Here is a 6,173-nt window from a genome sequence, read left to right as displayed (position 1 = left end):
GTCTCCTGCCTTGCTCGAGGGGCTCGAGTATTATGAAGATTACTGTACTGTGGTCAGGGGATCTGTTTTCATGCCCTAGCACTTGGCCATGGCCCCACAAAGAGTATATACACCAACGCCCAGAAATGATGGTCCTGAAAGGCACCATCTCCACAGGAATTACTTTCAGAGTCTGCTAATAAATAAATAGAATTGTTTTTGAACTTCCAGTGAACAAAGGCTCATATTGGATTTTTAATCTGACTACAACAAGAAGTGCTTTCACAGAAGGTGTGTGTAGAACACCTAGGTGCTGCCTGCTTTGTGCGCTGGGTCACTGGAGCAGAGACCAGGCCTTTCTGCCATTGGAGCAGTGCTGGGCTCTTCTGCTCCTGCTCTGGCCCATCATCTAGAAGATGAACATTGTCCTCAAGTTTTATCAAAATTCATTTATAAATCACTATTAAAAGATGGGAACAAGAATGATAAGATTTTTTTACTTTAAAAATACTTGTGGAAATTGTTTTTGAGAACAAAATCCAGGGACTTCCCTGGTTGCCCAGTGGTTAAGACTCTCTGCTCCCAATGCAGGGAACCCGGGTTCAGTCCCTGGTCAGGGAACTGAGAACCCTCATGCAGCAAAGAAGATCCTGTGTGCCGCAACTAAGACCCAGCCTCCCCAAATAAATAATTAAAAAAAAAAAAAGACATTTCTAAAATCTCTGGGTTAAAGATTGGTATCAGGGCAGCTGTTACCTCCCTGCTGGGCCTGCACCAGGAAACGTGGATTGTACAGCTTAAAGACAGCCCTGGCCAAAAAAATCCGCTGGCTGAAGAGAGAGAATTTACCCCCATGTCCTCCCCACGCTGAATCCCTTTTGAAAGGCTTCTCAGAGCCTGGAAGGCAAAAGCGTGAGCAAGTTGCAGGGTTGGCTGGGGTTAGGCCAGAGAGGTAGGTGCCTGCTGGGGCAGGTTGGGACCACTCCCCATCATTATGATACAGGACACGGAGCAGATGAGAGAAAAAAAGTTTGGGGAGAAATACCACGGGCAGAACAAGCACAGAAATGGAAGAACGATTGCGACACCCACATAGCATTAGCATGCGGGCCATGGAGGCGCTGGAGGGCCTGGCCCGTCAGCCGCTGGAAGGCGAGAGCACGGTCTCCTGCATGGTGGCCGTGTGCTTTGTGTAGGTGTTTGTAAGACTCAACAAGCACCAACCGCTGCACTGGGACTGGGTATACAGTAACGGATTGACGAGACAAGCCGGGAACACAGTCTACTCATTTGATGAACTTGGAGGAGCTGTGATTTGAGAAATTTTAGTTGACATTTCTTTCCATTTGCGTGTGTGTATCCAAATTCCTTAATTCCTATGCATTGTCCTATAACAAAATTCTAATTTTTCTGTAGGATTTTGTCATGTTCAATAAGGAGTATTAGAATACAGGCTGCATTTGACAATCTGTTGACGTTCTTGACAAATTTTTAAGTGAAGACAGACAGTTTATAGGGAAAGTAGGCAGTGTACTTTGCACACTTTGACCTGTCTTCCTTCCTCTGATAAGAGACTGTGTGTGGTGGGGGGGTGGGCTGTTTGAGGGACCTCTGTGGAAGAGGAAGCAGGGAAGTCCCTGCAGCTCACAGGCTCGGGCATCATAGAACGGCACCCACCCCACGCGGGAATTCTCAAGCTTCACTCTCAATGTGGGGGAGCTCAGTGAAAATCTTTGTTTCTCGGAAATTCTCTGAAAATTACCTACAATCAGGAACTTGTTTCTTATATATGGACTTTCTTGCATCTTTGTAAATTCAGGGCCTGGTGCAGTAGCTGGTGTATAATGATAGGTTCTTAGTCTTTACTGAATGAATGAATGAATAGGTGAACCACACTCTTTATGTTGACCCTTTGCTTAGTCTGAATAACCAAGCCGCATGAATGATCTGGCCAAAACCTGGCTAAGCCTGAGAGACTGGCCTCTTACCACCCCATGTTCTGTTGGATTGAGTCAAGAGAGGACAAGACAGAGAAAAGAGTGAGACGTTTGCCTGGCTTCAGAAGTCATTGTGTGGTAGGAGCAAATAAGCCGATCCAAGGAGAACAACACTGCCTCTTGGGGAGGAAGGTTGGGGTTAGCGGACCTCACTGTCACCCGCCTCTGAGTCTTAGACGGCAAATCCTTTCTAGCAACTCGCCCACGGACCTGACTGCCTTTCCAACCAGCCCAGGCCCCTATACTCTTCTCTCCCCACCAGGAAGGTTAGTAGTTGATTTTCTATGAGCCGGTAAGAGACCATGGAAAGATAAGGGCTCCACATCTCTGATAAGTCTCAAACCAATATGCTCTGTGTTTCAAATATGGAATCAACCGCTTCATCCCCCACCCCACCCCCAGTCCAGTACCAGCTAGTTCTCTGTCTTTCCACTAACACGCTTGTTCTAACTGGCAGCAACTGGATTTTTCCGTTCTTAAGTGTGGGCAGCTGTTAACAAGAGAACACTTGCCCAGAGAAGCCAGCAAGCATGAGGGAGAGTGAACTTATTATATGACCAAAAACAGATGACTAGGAACTACGTGGAGAAGTCCGTTAACACTTCCAGCTGCTTTCCATGTGAATTTATCAGTAGCAACTCCCCAGGAGAAGCCTGAGCAGGAAGGAAGGTGAGGGACTATCCCAAGGTCATGAAGAGACCAAATCTTGCAAAGACAGAATTCCAGGTAGAGAGCTGACCCACCCAATCTTTGTATCTAGGGAGGGAAAAGTCTTAAATGCCAGAGGGGCCAACACGAGGCTCCCCCCCAATCCCCATAGTTAAGCTCAAAGAGTCACGTTTGAGATGCCTGGTTTAAAAGGTAAACCCAGCCCAGGGACATTCACTCAGCAGCCCATTTAAAAAGGCCTCCTGGGCCAGGCACAGAGCCTGTTTTCCTATTCTCTGCACCCACAGGTGTGTTCACAGGCCAGGAATGATGCAGGCCTCGTGGGGCAAAACTCTGTCAGTCACTGTAGGTTGAATTAGCAACTAGTCTTTGCTGGGGCAAGACGCTCCTCCACGACCCCACGGAACTGCCCCAACCCCGAGCGAGGCTCCCAAGCTGAAAACCGGGCGCTGGCTCCAGATGCCTGTGCTGGTGGGAGTGCAGGGATGTGCCTGGACCAGGGAGACTCCTGAGGGAAGACAGAAATCCTCTGTTCCTAAATAACGAATCTTTAACAGTAAATAGCCCTCTTCTTCAGCGCTGCCTATGCAGGTGGAAGCATTTCCTACCCGGAGTCAGGACTACCCTCAGACCCCTCGTGAGACCTAAGATGGTCAAGAAGAGAACCAAGAAGTTCATCAGGCAGCAGTCAGACCAATACGTCAGAATGAAGCGGAACTGGTGGAAAACCCAGAGGCACTGACAACAGGGTGCTCGGGAGATTCAAGGGCCAAGCCTTGATGCGCAGCCTCAGCTACGGGAGCAACACGGACACGAAGCACACGCTGCCCGGTGGCTTCTGGAAGTTCCTGGTCCACAAGGTCAAGGAGCTTGAAGTGCTACTGATGGGCAACAAATCCTCCTGTGCTGAGACCACTCACACCCTCTCCTCCAAGAACTACACACAAAGCCATTGTGGAGAGAGCAGCCCAGCGGGCCACCAGTCACCAATCCCAGTGCCAGGCTGCACAGCGAAGAAAATGAGGCAGCTCGTGTGCACACTGTGTTCACGTTAACAAAACCGTGAAATGTGGCCAAAAACAAACCCCAACCCAGTAATAAGAAGTAGCTAAGGCACCTAGCACTAATTGCCAGGCACTCTTCCAAGCACTCGCCCTATTTTACAGACAAAACTGAGAAAACAGAGGTTACTGTCCAAGGTCACACAGCTCGAGCACGGGGCAGAGCAAGGACTGACAGCGGGCAGCTGAGCTCCAGACTGGGCTCTTCAGGGTAAGCTGAGCTGCTCCCAGTCCCTCCAAGGCAGTCTTTTCAAATCTGGTAAGTGCAAGTCTCAAGTTTTATACAAAGAAATCCAGGTCAAACGGGCTGTCACTTGGCCCAGAGTTCGTTGACGGGTGGCAGGGGGAGGGTGGCAGTTCTCTGGGTTTTGAGGGGAAGGAGAGTCTGATGTTGAGGTCTGTGCAGTTAGTTGGGACAGTGGCACAGGAAAGAGTGACTAAGGCCTAGAACAAAGCCCCCCTCTCTCCTGCCCCAGCCTCTCCCAGGGAGGGCAGTGTCTTTTGGAAGTGGGGTCCCCAACAGGTAGTATCTGAAGGTGGCGTGGCTGTGCCCACACGTCTCCTGTGTTTGCCTCCCTGCCCACCTCTTGACCCTGTGAGTTTTCTCCTCAGGCAAGCTCTCCCCAGAAGGGGGCCAGATGGTCCCAGCCGCTGCTGGCTTCCTCACTGCCCTCCAGCCCTCTAGCCCAGAGGTCAGCGCTTCTCCTGACCAGTGTCTTGGGGGTTCACTCTCCTTGGACCAGACTGGGCCACAGGACACCAACCAGTGTGACTGCAAAAAGCATGCAAATGAGCTTGGCCCGGGCAACCCCCTCACCCTTGGAAACAGATCGATGTGGCAGCCCCACCTGGACTGCATGGCCTGAGGGGGTAACATCAAGGTGCTGTGACAGGCCTGGCAGAGACGGGTCAGGGCAGGTAGAGACATGGACACCCCCACTTACCCAGAACAGCCTTTAGAGAAGGCATTTGCATCCTAAAGCAACATTGTTTTATCTGCTACTGTGAAGTTAAACTCAGTGGCCTCTAGGTGCTTATAAACACAGGCATGCTTTTCAACAGTGTGTTGAAATGCTGGAATTCATGGGATGGCAGGTCTGGAGCAAAGACCTGGATCTCCAGAGCGGCTCCACTAAAAGCAAGTCCCTGGGCTGGTCTTGTTTCCATCCTTTACAGAAGGGCAGCCTCACCTCTGCCCTCCATGCCTCAAAGGCATTTCAGGGGAAACTGAGTGTGAAAGTGCTTATTAGCCCTGTTGCAAGAATGTTTAATTCTGAGAAAAATCCCTCAGGAACTGGGGCAAAGTGAGTATGGCCAGAAGTCAAACAGATGACAAGTGCAGGGGCCTCAGGGGCACGGAAGGGTGGGATGTCACAGGCAGCGCCAGCCGGGAGGGGAGGAGACCAGAGGCCCGCAGAGGGCAGGCTCCTGGGCTCAGGGGACTGACAATCACCGCTGAGAAAATTAACTCACACTTAGCAGACCTGATACTTCGGTATCAGGAAATGGCATGAATGATCAGGTCTAAATAGGACAGAGAAGCACTGACCAGCAAAGAGCCACCGCCCAGACAGGCCTATGAACGGAGCAGGTGGGCATGGAGCCGCACATCCCCCGGGGCAAGGCAGCCGTGACAGAGGCACCTTCCTGGCAGGCAGGGGCCAGTCGGGCCAGCAAGAGACTGAGTGCTGCCTCAGAGGAGCACCCATTTCAGAGGCTCTGTAACTAGGAGACACACAAAAGATGGCGCTATAGTACATGGAGAGAGCGAAAAAGGGTGAAAAGACCTGACTGCTACTATGTATAAAATAGGTAACCAGTAAGACCTACTGTACAGCACAGGGAACTATACTCAATATACTTTGTAATAATCTGTAAGGGAAAAGAATCTGAAGACTATATACAAAAACACTGTGCTGTACACCTGAAACGTATGCTATATTATAAATCAAGTATACTTCAATAAAAACAAAAAAGACTTTGAAAAAACATATAAATAAATAAAAGACCCAACTAGGTGTGTCTGCGCTCAGTCTCTACAACAGTTCAGAGAACAGGCTGTGCTCAGCCGCCCAGGCCAACCCTAATCAGAAGGCTCTTCATGGAAAAGACTGTGGCGAGAAAATGCACCGGGGGCCGCTGTTCGCACCTGCAGTGTCAGTACAGAAGGAAACCACGGAGGTATGGGACTCCTCCAATCTGGCTGAGGCTTGGGGCCTGCGAGAGAACCACCTTACTTTGGATGCCTCATTAACAAACCTACTCGCATGGATTTTGGGACAGTTCCTCTTTAAAACAGCTACTTCTGAGGGATCCAGATGATAAAGTACCATAGATGAGATTTTCAAGGAGCCCTTGTGCTACTTTTCAACCCTAACGTGTTTCTTATATTTACTTGCCACGCACATATCAACATCACACTATTCTTTTCCAACTTATACGTATTTCTAAATTCTGCTTGCTACAA

The 6,173-nt window shown here is 49.7% G+C and overlaps 1 pseudogene; it reads left to right on the top strand.

Moving 5' to 3' along the window:
* Window positions 1–1,046: 1,046 nt before the first annotated feature.
* Window positions 1,047–3,711, top strand: LOC130854957 (60S ribosomal protein L32-like; annotated as a pseudogene).
* The last annotated feature ends 2,462 nt before the right edge of the window (window positions 3,712–6,173 follow it).

Source organism: Hippopotamus amphibius, chromosome 6 (genome assembly GCF_030028045.1).
Source record: "Hippopotamus amphibius kiboko isolate mHipAmp2 chromosome 6, mHipAmp2.hap2, whole genome shotgun sequence".
Taxonomy (NCBI): Eukaryota; Metazoa; Chordata; class Mammalia; order Artiodactyla; family Hippopotamidae; genus Hippopotamus; species Hippopotamus amphibius.
This window is presented reverse-complemented; position numbering and strand designations above follow the sequence as displayed.